Source organism: Epinephelus lanceolatus, chromosome 17, assembly GCF_041903045.1.
Source record: "Epinephelus lanceolatus isolate andai-2023 chromosome 17, ASM4190304v1, whole genome shotgun sequence".
Taxonomy (NCBI): domain Eukaryota; kingdom Metazoa; phylum Chordata; class Actinopteri; order Perciformes; family Serranidae; genus Epinephelus; species Epinephelus lanceolatus.
In genome coordinates, this window is record NC_135750.1 from 9490154 (window position 1) to 9503662 (window position 13509).

Genomic DNA, 13509 nt, shown 5'->3' on the forward strand with positions numbered 1-13509 from the left:
TGATTTTTTTTTTCACAGATTGGTGTCTCATTTCATGCTGTGTGAACAACAACAACAACAACAACAGCAACAACAACACTGGTCTAAACTGTGTTGCACTATTATCACTGACGCCGCCAGAACGTTACTGAGGTCATGAGTCCAAGTTAACCCAGCCCAACCTTTTTATATTTAATTTGCTTTTAAGTCAATTTGCAAAAATGTTATGCAAAATTTGATTTAACAGTGCGATATTATAAATGCTGTTTCAAATCTTTCTCCACACTGAACACTATTATAGTAAGGAAATATTATAATATTTAAAATAAAATACTGAGACTGAAATCTTCCCCTAATATACCCAATTGAGTTTTAAACGTAAACCCTGGAAGTCCCCGAGGTTGCTAAAACCACCAAAATACACAAACTACAGCCCTGATTACTTTTTTATGATTTTTAAAAGGTTGTCGCCACATGAGGCAAAGTGCAGCCTGCATTCAGAGCCCTGTTTGAATATGAAGAGCTGCTGCAGTCAGAGAGTATCAGATCTGATGTTGTTCAGTTTTGACATTCTTTCCACGCACATAATTAAACTTGGCAAACTTAATTTCTCTATAAAAATCACAAATCATCCTAAACCAGAAAACATCTCTACACAAACCCCTGAAGAGTGTCTAATAAGAGTCATTTAACTTTTCTCAAACCGAAGGAGAACAACAGCGTCTTTTGTCTGGGGGAATATCATGAGACAGAATAACACTGAATCTCGCTCTGACTCACTGAATGACGTGTGTGCTCTGCTAACTGCCAGCGATTATATGTTGTGTGAGACAAACCTGTCATTAACCCAGAGGGCACAGAGGCAGCAGCAGCGCGGGCTGAGCACCAAACTTCCCAGAGCAAAGTCAAAACTGTTAATTTGGGATCTCCAATATTCAACACGGTTGAGTGACTTCAAAGTCTAAAAATAAATCCATTTCAGAGCAAGTGTTTCTTAATGATTTGGTGAGAAGACGGAATTCTGACTCAAAGCGTTCATACGCAACAGTTCTGTATTTTTCTGAGGTAAAAGTGGCTGACATGTATGAGCACTTTGCCCCTTTGCCCTCACAGACTTGCATGATATTTGTCACACTTACATGTCACATTTAGTGAGAAAAAAAAGAGGCACAGGATATGTAGTAAGAAAGGGAAGATAAGGCGATCCACTTGTGACTGTGTGAGCCAACACAGAGCATGAAAGAGCTGATAAAACCTCCAGTTACCAAGCAAATATCCATATTACTGAAGCACGTGGGCCTTTCTTCAGCTAAAACCCTTTTTGCACAATATAACCCAGAGACATCGAGTGATTTGAAACTATAGCAGCGGCCGTCTGTGATTTTGATGCATTACAAAGAAATCCTACCGTGCAAATTCCTCATGTGCTGCTTTCTGTTGCAGACAAAGGGTCCTGTGTAACTGTCCCAGCATTCATGCATGGTCATCCTCCTGTCATAAAGACATAAAGGCATGAGAGGGAGAGTTTTAACACATATGTGAAAAAGTCACATCAGAGCCTTTAAACAAGTTTACAAGACACAGAAAGAAAGATGTTTAACATACATACATGTTCACTTTTATCCACTTGGTCTTAAGATGAGTTCATGGTCTGGAGGATTATACAAGCTATGAAAGAGCAGTAAAAATGAAACAAAATTAGACTGTAAGGCTGCTACATGACATGCTTCTCCCCTGACAGTACTTTCCCCAAACTAACACACCTGCTAATCATTGCTATTTGCTTTAAAGTCCACTCATTGTTGGCTTGTGAGCTGCTGTGCAAACATCCACACTTCACCGGTTTCACAATAATGCAGAAATGCCATGACAGTAATCTCTAGGCAACTTACTGAAACTCAGCTGGCGGCAGGCTCTGGGCCTGTGTGTAGCATTTCCTATTAGAGGAGCAGGGCTTTGTGGGATGCTGGAGCTGTAAACAGGAAGTAAAGTTGAGCACGAGAGCCAGTACAGGAAGTGAATCAGTCAAACAGAATTTATCATTTCCAATAACCCAGTTCAGTTTGTTGCCTTTTACAGTAAGTTGCAGGTATGCAGAGACAATGGGCACCACTTTAACGACACCATGCAAATTGTTGTTTGCATTTTGTCTCGTGTTGATAATGATACCTCTCACTGTTATTCCAACAGAGATATCAGATGAATCCATGGACATAAATCTTTAAAAACCGGTCACATATCTTTAATTTCATTTTCAAAATACTTTCAAAAATGTCTCAGCACTGTAGCTTAGCTGTAGCAGTAAACAGTACATTTGTTCCGGACTATTTCCAGCCACAGATTAATACACATTTGCTGCAGTACTGAGTGTAAACAGCAGCAGGATGGTGTACGTGTGACTGACTAAAAATAAACCATAGCTGCCATGTTCATTGTAGTGAAGGAACATGTTAGCCGGTGCAACAGTGATGCTCGTTGATGTGTTTTAATAGTTTTGGACACACACATGCAGTACAATGCTTCATGGATCAATTCATTGTTGTTTTTGGGCTTTGAGGGAATTAGAAAACAATGGAGTTGTAAAGTGGGAGGAGTGAATAGTCCCATTCATTTTTCCCATAGACCATGATACATGAGTCACAGGTGGAGAACCTCTGCAGCTCAGTTCGGCAAGAAACTGTCATGGTTAAATCACCAGTGCTGAAGGTTAACAACTGTATGACAAAATATCTGGTTCATTGAAAAAGATTTCAAAATTACAATATTGTGCACTTAAAAAAAGTTGGGTAAATTAACTCTAATTCAAATTCAGTCCTTTGCACTGCTAATGGCTAGCCTGGAAATCCAGACCCAAATCTAGAAAGATTTAGGGTCTGGCTATGAGTAATGCAAATGGCCCAACTCGAGGAGCTGCACCAAGCATGCATTTGTAAATATCACTGCACGCAATTGGATAACACTATGACCAATCAGAACAATACACGGGGTGACGTATATGCTTAGCTACCCACGGAGCTAACTGGTAGATTAGACTCTTGCTGTATCCAGTCAGCAAAACAGCAGAAACGTCCTTCTTGCAAAGGAAAGACTCGAGCGCCGTCTTCTGTTCCTTTTTTAGAGAAAAAGCCAAGTCTAACTCGTTCATTGTAGCGGCCAAAGCCGTTTCAAACAACTGGTGTTCATCCGTAGCCATCTTGCAATGTTTACTGACTGATTCCGGACTTTGTCGTCACAACGATGTCGTCATCTGTTTAGCTCGCCTCTGGCCCACCTATAGCAGATACACCGATGTGACTGGTGCAGCTCGGCTACAAGGGCATGGGTAATGAGCATCATTACTGATTGCCAGAGTGACTCGCTGAGCAAATTCAAATTGTGCTCTCGCGAGAACTCTGGATTTCCAGGGTAGCTAATGGCAGGTGGGAGCTAAAGATGATGGTGCAGGACCTAAATCAATTCCCTTTTGGATTATGGGTAAAATCTGGATGAATTCAGCAACTGTGGAGCTGCGTTTTTTTCCCAACTACAATGACGACTTTTTGCATCTGAACTAGTTACCATGTATTGTGTCATCCATTAATTTTCAGGATGTTTATCCAGGTCACAGGGGCAGCAAACCAAGCAAAGCACCCCAGACATCCCTCTCACCAGCGATGCTTTCCAGCTCCTCCTCAGGGACCCCAAGGTGTTCCAAGGCCAGATGAGATATGTAATCCCTCCAGCATGTTCTGGGTCTGCCCCGGGGCCTCCCATCTAAAAAAACAAAAAAGGCACCACTTGTGTATTTTTGAGGTGGCAATCTGAATCATTCAAGGGCCCCTCACCCAATGGGCCCCTGTGCATATGGGCACGGCCTGCACTGTCTATATTTACACCCCTGCCACACGCTCTGAATTCACTTCCACTGTGATTTGCATCTGTGACTGGCCTTTTCTCCATGGAAACAGCAGGTTGGAGCCTGAAGCACCTAGCACCTTATGCTCCTTGCACCCTGTTGCACAGCGTGTCTGTCTTTATGTGAGACTGTACTTTGTGTATTTTAAATTGTGTATTTTAATGTATTTTGGGCTGCTGTGACAATGAAATTTCCCCCCGAGGGATTAATAAAGTACCTACCTACCTAGACGGTTTGTAAACTCTCATTTAAAGCCTCAAGTTCAGCATTTCTGCCATCACCATCTTGTTTTTTTTGGAGCCAGAAGTGATCATATTTGGATGCGAGGGTGGAGCTGTGGAGGAGCGAGGGGTGGATCTGACTCATAAACTGTGTATAAGGTGCTTAAAAGTAGAGATTATTAAATACAGAATGCTGGAAAATATCAAATATAAAAAGCACAGAAGGTAAAATATGAAATGCTAGCAGAGGCCGAATATCTAAATAAATACAAATGCAAATTGTGCAAGGTTAACGTAACCAGTACCTGAGTGACATTCCAGCAGCCTAAACACAGGTGATCAGGTGAGTATTCAGTCTGTTCAGTGCGTTCCAACCTGCCGTCACTGGTAGGAGTTGAATAACCTGATGGCCTGGGGGACAAAAGACGTTCTCAGTCTGTCTGTTGAGCAGGACTGGGAGAGAAGTCTGCCACTGAACATACTCCTCTGCTTAGTGAGATGGAAAGCGGTTTGTTAAGGGTCCTTCGATCTGGAAGCGACATACAGTAAGGGAGTCCAGCTCTCCTGCCACTGCAGCACACCACCACATCAAAACTTTTTTTTGTACCAGGCTGTAGACATGTTTATTTTACTGCTGTACTGTTGGCCATTCTAACATGGAGGTCTGTGGGGACTGACTTGCTCTTGGAGCAAACCTCAAGTGGCCACAAAAGAAAGAAAAGAAGAAGAAAAGACTTTAAAGAGACAGTTCAGCCCAAAATCAAAAATACATATTTCTCCTCTTCACTGTAGAGCTATTTATCAGTCTAGATAGTTCTGCTGTAAGTTGCTAAGTGTTGGAATTATCAGCCATAGAGCTGTTTGTATCTCCTGCGAACTCACCTAGCACCACTGAGCTAGCTAATGTCACAGCTCAGCTAAACCTCTTGTCAATGAGTAGATGTGCGCCTCCTTCTGTGTGGTGATACGGTTGGCGAGTGTAGCTCGGTATAAAGAAAATAGTTCCAACATGAAACTGCTCACAACAAGGTCTGTGGATTATCTTGAGTAACTGAGTCATGATTTCTGGAAAGAGACATTGATGTTGAGTTTTTAAATGTATTCATTTGGCACTTTGAGTCAAGTGCCATCTAGTTCCATTGTACTGGAGAGAAGACAGACATCTCTATGGCCGATATCTCCAACACTCTGCAACTCACACCCAAACAATCCAGATTGACAAATAACTCTACAGGTAAGAGGAAAAATATGCACTTTTAATTTTGGGGTGAACTGTCCCTTTAAAGAACCAACCTGAGTGAATAATTTGGCTGAATAAACTTGGACCTGTACTCCTGGTTAGTGAATAGTCGGCTGTTTGTGGTGTAATTACTTGAACACCGTGTGCCTTCTTGCCAAGAGATCGGTATCATCTCATATTTATACAGTAAATATGAAACTACAGCCAGAAGCCAGTTGGCAAAGCTCGGCACATTAAACAAGCAAGTTATAAAATTTGTGAGCTTTAGAGGTGTTGGAGGCTGTATTTTGTCACCTTGAGACGGAGCCAGTCTAGTTGTTCCCCCCTCTGTTTCCTGCGTTTCCTTTGTGCTCAGCGAAGGAAACTGGCTGCAGTTTCCTATTTACTGTGCAAACATTCAAGTGGCATCAATCGTCTCGGCTAATTCTTGGCAAGAAAGCGAATACAGTACTTATTAAAGTGTCCTTTAAGTTAAAATGATTTGTTTTGGATGATTTATTTGAACGGTTCATTAATAACTGGTTGATTTTATTTGTGCAGATTAATTCTGATTAGCCTGCAGATGTTTTATCACTAGTCGGTCTCTGCATGATTATTTTGTCCAGGTTGGGTGTGTTTGATTTGGATCCTGTTTGGGCTCTCTGGCAGAGGCTGTTTTGGTGTTTAGTGGTTTGGTTTACTCTGACATGTTTTGTCCTGGCCACATTTGCCCGTAATTAGTCTAATGGTGCGGCGTGGTCTCCCGTGCGTATCAAGTTAGTTTGGACTAGTTTGAGTTAAATTGGTTGTGTCTGCTTGTGCTCGTACAGCTGTCCCCTGCTGTGGGTTGTTTAAGTTGGTTTTAGTTTGGCTTGCTTGTGGTTTGTCCCCTCTTACGCTTGGATTTGTTAGGCTGCCTCTGGAGCGCCTGGCTTAATTTGCCTCAATGACTCTGGTGGTACATGACAGTCTGAGCTGCTGCTGTGGAGCTGCATATCTGCTTCACCGAGGCTGATGTAACACTGAGCCAAAGAGTTGCAACACTGCACCCGACACTGCAGTGCAGTTCACATATAGAGATGCTTTGATAAGAGACAAAAACAGCCTCATATACTGTATGTGCATGGACACACACACACACACACACACACACACTCACACACACACACAGATTCTCTCAGAAAGCCACAGCCCTCTGAAGCCTCCTTTCTTGCAGCTCTCTTCAAAGGGACATCACATATCATAGGAAGTACTCTACATTTTAATGAGGATGTGTGAATGAAATTTTTAGGAGGAGGAAAGGATCAAGGTCACATGTAAGGAAACATAGCATAGATCAAAAATGTTGCAAGAGAAATGTGAATAACCAGCTGCCCTACAAACAACTCAAACTATATCTTAGCACTGGGCTACAGTCAGCGTTTGACTCTGTGGGTGGGTGACAGTGTGGGTGTACTTCCACTCACACTGACTGTTGATGAGACCCAAGACTTCCTTTAAACAAAGACTCTCCTTCACCTTATGCTGACAGTGCGCAGCTCTTTTTTCTTTTACCTTCTCTTTCTGATGTCACACACACAGATATGACTGAGCACTGTGCTGTAGCTGTGTTTCTCATAATTAGGGCACAAAGCTGTGCCATATGTCTGTATTGGATGTGTATTCCTTACTTTCTTTGGCTGAGTAGGAGGTGGTTTGTCTCTTCATTACTTCTGCTGTCATTTCAGACCCCAGCAGTGTCCTCTGTGTGTTCCTGCTCCTGCCCATCGTCTGATCTTCCACCTGCTCACACACCTGCCTCTCATTACCTCCTAATCCCCAGTCACACTCTACATCTGTCCAGCAGCTCAGTTGCCCAATTTTGGATCCAAATAAAGTCCTTTAAATTGAATGACATGGACTTTAGTTTACTTTGACATGCAAATTTAAATCAGATCTTTAAAATCTGGTTGAAACACTTAAAGGTGGGCGTGGCTGCTGGCCTCCACCCACACCTCTCTCATTTGTTGCTGGATCAGGAGAAAGAGGATGAGGAGGAAATTAGTAACTTGGTGAATAATTATGCTGTTCAAGCTCACACCTCCTGATATGATACTGCTCTACCAGCTATGAGCCAACAGTGTGGTTCGCTACTCCCCCTCAATCCCATTTGATTGGATAAATGAATGTACATGCCCTGAAGTTAAAGATGAGTCATCACACATACATGTACACTTTCCCCTTTCTTAAATATATTTATATTTTTTAATTATCATATTTATCTTACTATATAATGACAAAAACTCTGTCTGTGTGTCTGTTCCATGTTTTTCTCCTCACTGACTTGATCAATCCATGTGAAATTTGGCACAGTGGTAGAGGGTCATGGGAGGATGTGAAAGAAGCAATATTACATCAATTGGCCAAAGGGGGGCGCTATAGCAACCGATTGAAATTGCAAACTTTGAATGGGCATATCTCATGCCCTGTATGTCATAGAGACATGAAACTTTGCACAGAGATGCCTCTCCTCACGAGGAACAAATTTGCCTCAAGAACCCATAACTTCCGGTTATATAGATTTTCCACCATTTTGAATTTTTTGAAAAACACTTCAAATCGATCTCTTCCTAGGAAGTTTGAGCGATCTGCATGAAACTGGGTGAACATAATCTAGGGACCAATGTCTAAAGTTCCCTCTTGGCAAAAGTTGGAAAACTTACTAAAACTGAGCTTCTATAAGGCAATGAATATTGCGGAGGGCGTGGCTCATCACATAAAGGTGTATAACATCTCAAGGGTTTCACCCATCACCACGCAACTTTGTAGGCATATGACCACACATAATCTGAGGGGACCCCTCCATTATTGACCCCATCAAACAAAATGGGGGCGCTAGAGAGCTCATTTCTTATCTAGGCCTAACCACCATATCAATTTTTACTAAACTTGGTAGATATGTAGAACAGGACGCCTCAAGGTGACTGGAGAAATTTAACTCTAATTGGCAACTGGGTGGCGCTATAACAACAGAAAAATGCTTAAAAATGGCCAAAATGTGACCGATTGCTGTGGCTCCCCCTGTGGCCCAATGTTGTTTTCGGCCACTTTTATTTTTGTACTGTCAAATTCACAAAAACTCAGTTGACTATTTAATCTGCAGTTTCCTATGACCTGTATCCCAAACACACACCATGTGAAACTGTACATGGGCAACTGTGCACTCAATGGGTATGGACAAGTTTTATTTTATTTTAATTTAATTTATTTTTTTGTTATAAGTGTATTTTTCACATTTTTCTCCCCTTTGCTTTACATTAATGTACCTCGGTCATTATTCTTATTATTAACTGATATGTTGCTGTTGTTATTGCCATTCCTCAACCTTGTATGGGGGGGTGTGGGTTCATTGTTGGAAAAACCCTATGTCACTAAATAATTTTGAGACTGTTCCTAAAATGCTTATAAAATATGTTTTAAAAAATGAGTCATCAAAAATAATATAATGTTTCACAGGAAGAGAAAAGAGAGCTATAAAAAATATTAAAAGATATTTAAAAAAAATATTGTTGCATATAAAAAGAAATAATCGAACATGAAGAGAACCGACTGATTGGAAGTTAAATAAAAGAGAAAATAAATAACTTCTAAGTTCTTATTCTGTGTTAATTGTTATGCTGTCTCTTGCTATAAGTTAAGTATGTGTTATAAATAACATTTTGGGGTATTTCGATCTCAGAATTTCTTTCTCTTGTTGGATTTTTTTTTTCCTGACTCATCCTACACTCAGAGACGTAAACATTTCCAGTCAAATATGATTTGGGGTTGCCAGTTCATATCTCCCATCACATGAAACCATTCCTGAACCAAGAAAGAAACAGTTTAAAAATAAAAGTAAAACTTAAAGAATGACATACAAGACATAAAATGTTGAAATCTGTCTTGTGACCTTTGCCGTGTCATCCCTCTCACCCCCCAGCACCAAAAAAAAAAAAAAATCTTAAAAGCAGAACTACTATAAAAAGATCTCATATTGAAAGCCTCATCTCGATACTACACTCACTTCTCCCATTAATCATGTATTTTTTGCACCACTGCAGCAGTTTCAATACAGTTTTTCTGCTTTACTATAATTTACGTTGCCTTGCTGATTTAATGTCTTTCACTATTTTCTTTTCTGCAGTCGAACACATGTTTGGAAAACAAGCTTTAAGTTAGCATTTTCTCACAGTTGAGAAAAGAGAGACCATACAAATATTGATAATTAACAGTGGAAAAAAACATCTGTTATGATCAGTCAATTTTTCTGATGTTACATTAAAAAATCACAAAAAATGTGAAGTTTTTGATACTGAAATAGGCCTTTTTTGTTTATTAGAGTACTGACAGAAGATTTATGAAGCATTAACTGTAACAACTGGTGAACCAGGTCTCAAACGCACGACTCTGGAGACAGTTTGGGTAAAATAACACAGTCTTTACCGGTCAAAAAGTAGGTTCAGTACACAGAAGGACAATCAGTGGAGGCAAACAAACCCAATAGGGATGAGGCAGAAGCAGAGACAATCAACAGGCTAAATCTAAAAAACCAAGAAAAGGACATTGGTACCCCGTTTACACGTAGGAAAAACGCACATATTTTCATGTGGTTTGGCCTCTTGTTTACACGCAAACTGAGTTTTTTTCACGGAAAACGATCATTTGTAAAAACTCCGGCCAAAGTGGAGATTTCTGAAAACACCGTTTATGTGTTGCCGTGTAAACTGGGTGAAATGGGGTTTTAGGTTCTGAAACGTCACAGCATGCGCCAGCAAATGCTTGACGTCATGTAAGCGACCTATGTTTACACTTTGTTTGGCTACTGATCATGGATGCTGTTAAGGTGGTACTCATTTTTACGTTTGTGCAAACGCTTTGGTACGGCCTTTTTCCACCAGATGCATGTTGGTTGCGTCTCCTCTCCGGCACAGCAGCGGAGCCGATAGGATTCAATTCTAGTCAATGTGTGTGTTTCCATCGGCTGCGGCTGTGCTGCGTTCCAGCTCCGTCTCAGCTCCGGCACTCCAGAGCAACAGACATGCAGGACTTCTATTGGTAACACTTTACAATAAGGTACACAAAATTAAAGTAGTTACTGAGGAACTAATGAGGAACTAATGAGGAACTAATGAGTAGTTACTGAGGAACTACGGTACACAAAATTAGAGTAGTTACTGATGAACTAATGAGTAACTAATGAGTAACTAATGTGGAACGAATGAGTAACTAATGAGGAACTAATGACGAACAAATGAGTAGTTACTGAGGAACTAAGCTACACAAAATTAGAGTAGTTACTGGGGAGCTAATGAGGAACTAATGAGGAACTAATGAGTAGTTACTGAGGAACTACGGTACACAAAATTAGAGTAGCTACTGATGAACTAATGAGGAACTAATGAGTAACTAATGAGGAACGAATGAGTAACTAATGAGGAACTAATGAGGAACAAATGAGTAGTTACTGAGGAACTAAGCTACACAAAATTAGAGTAGTTACTGGGGAACTAATGAGGAACTAATGAGTAGTTACTGAGGAACTACGGTACACAAAATTAGAGTAGTTACTGATGAACTAATGAGGAACTAATGAGGAACTAATGAGTAGTTACTGAGGAACTACGGTACACAAAATTAGAGTAGTTACTGGGAAACTAATGAGGAACGAATGAGGAACTAATGAGGAACAAAAGAGTAGTTACTAAGGAACTAAGCTACACAAAATAAGAGTAGTTACTGATAAACGAATGAGGAACGAATGATGAACTAATGAGTAGTCACTGAGGAACTAAGGTACATAAAATTAGAGTAGTTACTGAGGGACTAATGAGGAACTAATGATGAACTAACTATTAGTTAATGGTCAGTTCTTCATTAACTCATGATCAAATTTCAGAGGAGTAGTTAATGAGGAACTAACTATTAGTTAATGGTCAGTTCTTCAGTAACCCCTGATCAAATTTCAGAGGAGTAGCTACTGAGGAACTAATGAGGAACTAACTATTGGTTAATCGTCAGTTCTTCATTAACTCATGATCAAATTTCACAGAGGGGTTAATCACGACTTAATAATTAGTGAACTAGTTACTTCATCAGTACAGAATCATTACTCAATAACCCGTCCATTAGTTAACCTTTTTATGTCCTAAAGTAAAGTGACACATAATAAGTAGTCTTTCATTACATTATCATCATCTTTACAATTAGTTCATTAACAAATAAAATCACAGACAGCAGGATTCTTGAGAAGAGTTTAATTAATTATTTTCAGACCACATACACATTAATATGACCATCCATGTTATTCTGTACAAGGTGCTGACACACCAAACCAACATCAAAGAACTAGCGGCAACAAAAGCCAACTGTTGCATCGTCTACGTCGCCTCACGTCACCCTGTGTCAGTTGCATTTGAACACACCACAAAGACTACACCCAACACTTGAAACTGTTACTCATTTATTGTGGCACTGCCCCATTGTCAAAAGACTCTGGAGTGATATTTGTAATTTTACAAATACACAAAAAGAGTAACTAATGAGTAGGTAATGATTCAGTACTCATTACCTACTCATTTTGATGTCTCACTTTACTTTAGGGTACACAAAAAGAGTAACTAATGAGTAGGTAATGATTCAGTAATCATTACCTACTCATTGTGATGTCTCACTTTACTTTAGGGTACACAAAAAGAGTAACTAATGAGTAGGTAATGATTCAGTAATCATTACCATTATCATTACTGTCTCACTTTACTTTAGGGTACACAAAAAGGGTAGGTAATGATTAAGTAATAGTTAGTTCCTCATTAGTTCCTCAGTAACTACTGAAATTTGATCAGGAGTTACTGAAGAACTGACCATTAACTAATAGTTAGTTCCTCATTAGTTCCAAATTTGTTTCATAGTAACCACTTTAAATTTTGTGCACCTCAAACAACTGTACTGTGAACAACGGTGTGATCAGTATACAGTACTTTACATGCAGCCCCCATGATAAATTCTTTAAGCTTAGCTTACCTAAAATGTGACACACTATCATATTTATTTCTAAGGCATCATCGTACAGAATAACATGGATGGTCATATTAATATGTATGTGGTCTGAAAATAATGAATAAAACTCTTCTCAAGAATCCTGCTGTCTGATTATTTTTGTTAATGAACTAATTGTAAAGATGATGATAATGTAATGAAAGACTACTCATTATGTGTCACTTTACTTTAGGACATAAAAAGGTTAACTAATGGACGGGTTATTGAGTAATGATTCTGCACTGATGAAGTAACTAGTTCACTAATTATTAAGTCGTGATTAACCCCTCTGTGAAATTTGATCATGAGTTAATGAAGAACTGACCATTAACCAATAGTTCATCATTAGTTCCTCATTCGTTCCTCAGTAACTACTCTAATTTTGTGTACCTTACTTCCTCAGTAACTACTCAATAGTTCCTCATAAGTTCCTCAGTAACTACTCCTCTGAAATTTGATCATGAGTTACTGAGGAACTGACCATTAACTAATAGTTAGTTCCTCATTCGTTCCTCATTAGTTCCTCATTTGTTCCTCATTAGTTCCTCAGTAACTACTCATTAGTTCCTCATTAGTTCCTCAGTAACTACTCTAATTTTGTGTACCTTATGCCGGAGCACAATGCAGCAATTCAGCACAGAGCAGATCGTGCGGGGCAGGAAGTCGTGCATACAAACAAAATAAAACATTCGGTTAATTTTCAAAATAAAATACACAGTGTTCACGGCAGATCATATTTCCCTGCACTACACCTTGAAAACTACATAATGGGCAGAGGCAGGCCTGAAGTCAACAGGTCAGAGGTTTTCAGACGTCATTTCACCCCATTGACACCATGGACGAGGAGATGTTAATCATGGCAGTGCACCGAGATGTCTCCTGGCGGAGCTGCACCGCTCCGCACAGCAAACGCAGCCGGTGGGTATTGACGGACGGCGGAGCACGCAGCGGATAACCAGCGCTGCCGTTCCGCAACGGACACGCGTCCAGTGGAAATCCGGCGTTTAAAGCGACATTTAGGAGTAGCTCCACTTCACTGTCAGTCCACACAAACAAACCTCTCGCCATGTTTGCTGTTTTGAAAGGAACAGGAAGTCGCGCGTCTTATTCGTTGTTGTTGTTGTTGTTGTTGTTGTTGTTGT

The 13509-nt window shown here is 40.1% G+C and overlaps 1 long non-coding RNA gene across 8 annotated transcripts in view; it reads right to left on the minus strand.

The window, feature by feature from the left end:
• Positions 1 to 7147, minus strand: part of LOC117248489 (uncharacterized) — a 71408-nt gene extending 64261 nt beyond the window's left edge. For 2 of the 8 annotated variants that reach the window (XR_013487937.1, XR_013487931.1), the window contains exons 1-2: positions 1589 to 1799; positions 1388 to 1470 (exon numbers count right to left, since the gene is read on the minus strand). This is a non-coding gene — a long non-coding RNA (uncharacterized LOC117248489). Of the gene's footprint in view, positions 1 to 1387; positions 1471 to 1588; positions 1800 to 1871; positions 1952 to 3537; positions 3733 to 4400; positions 4507 to 6984 lie in introns of those variants that run through there. The other 6 variants (XR_013487933.1, XR_013487934.1, XR_004500920.2 and 3 more) reach the window with 6 other exon arrangements.
• Positions 7148 to 13509: the final 6362 nt, after the last annotated feature.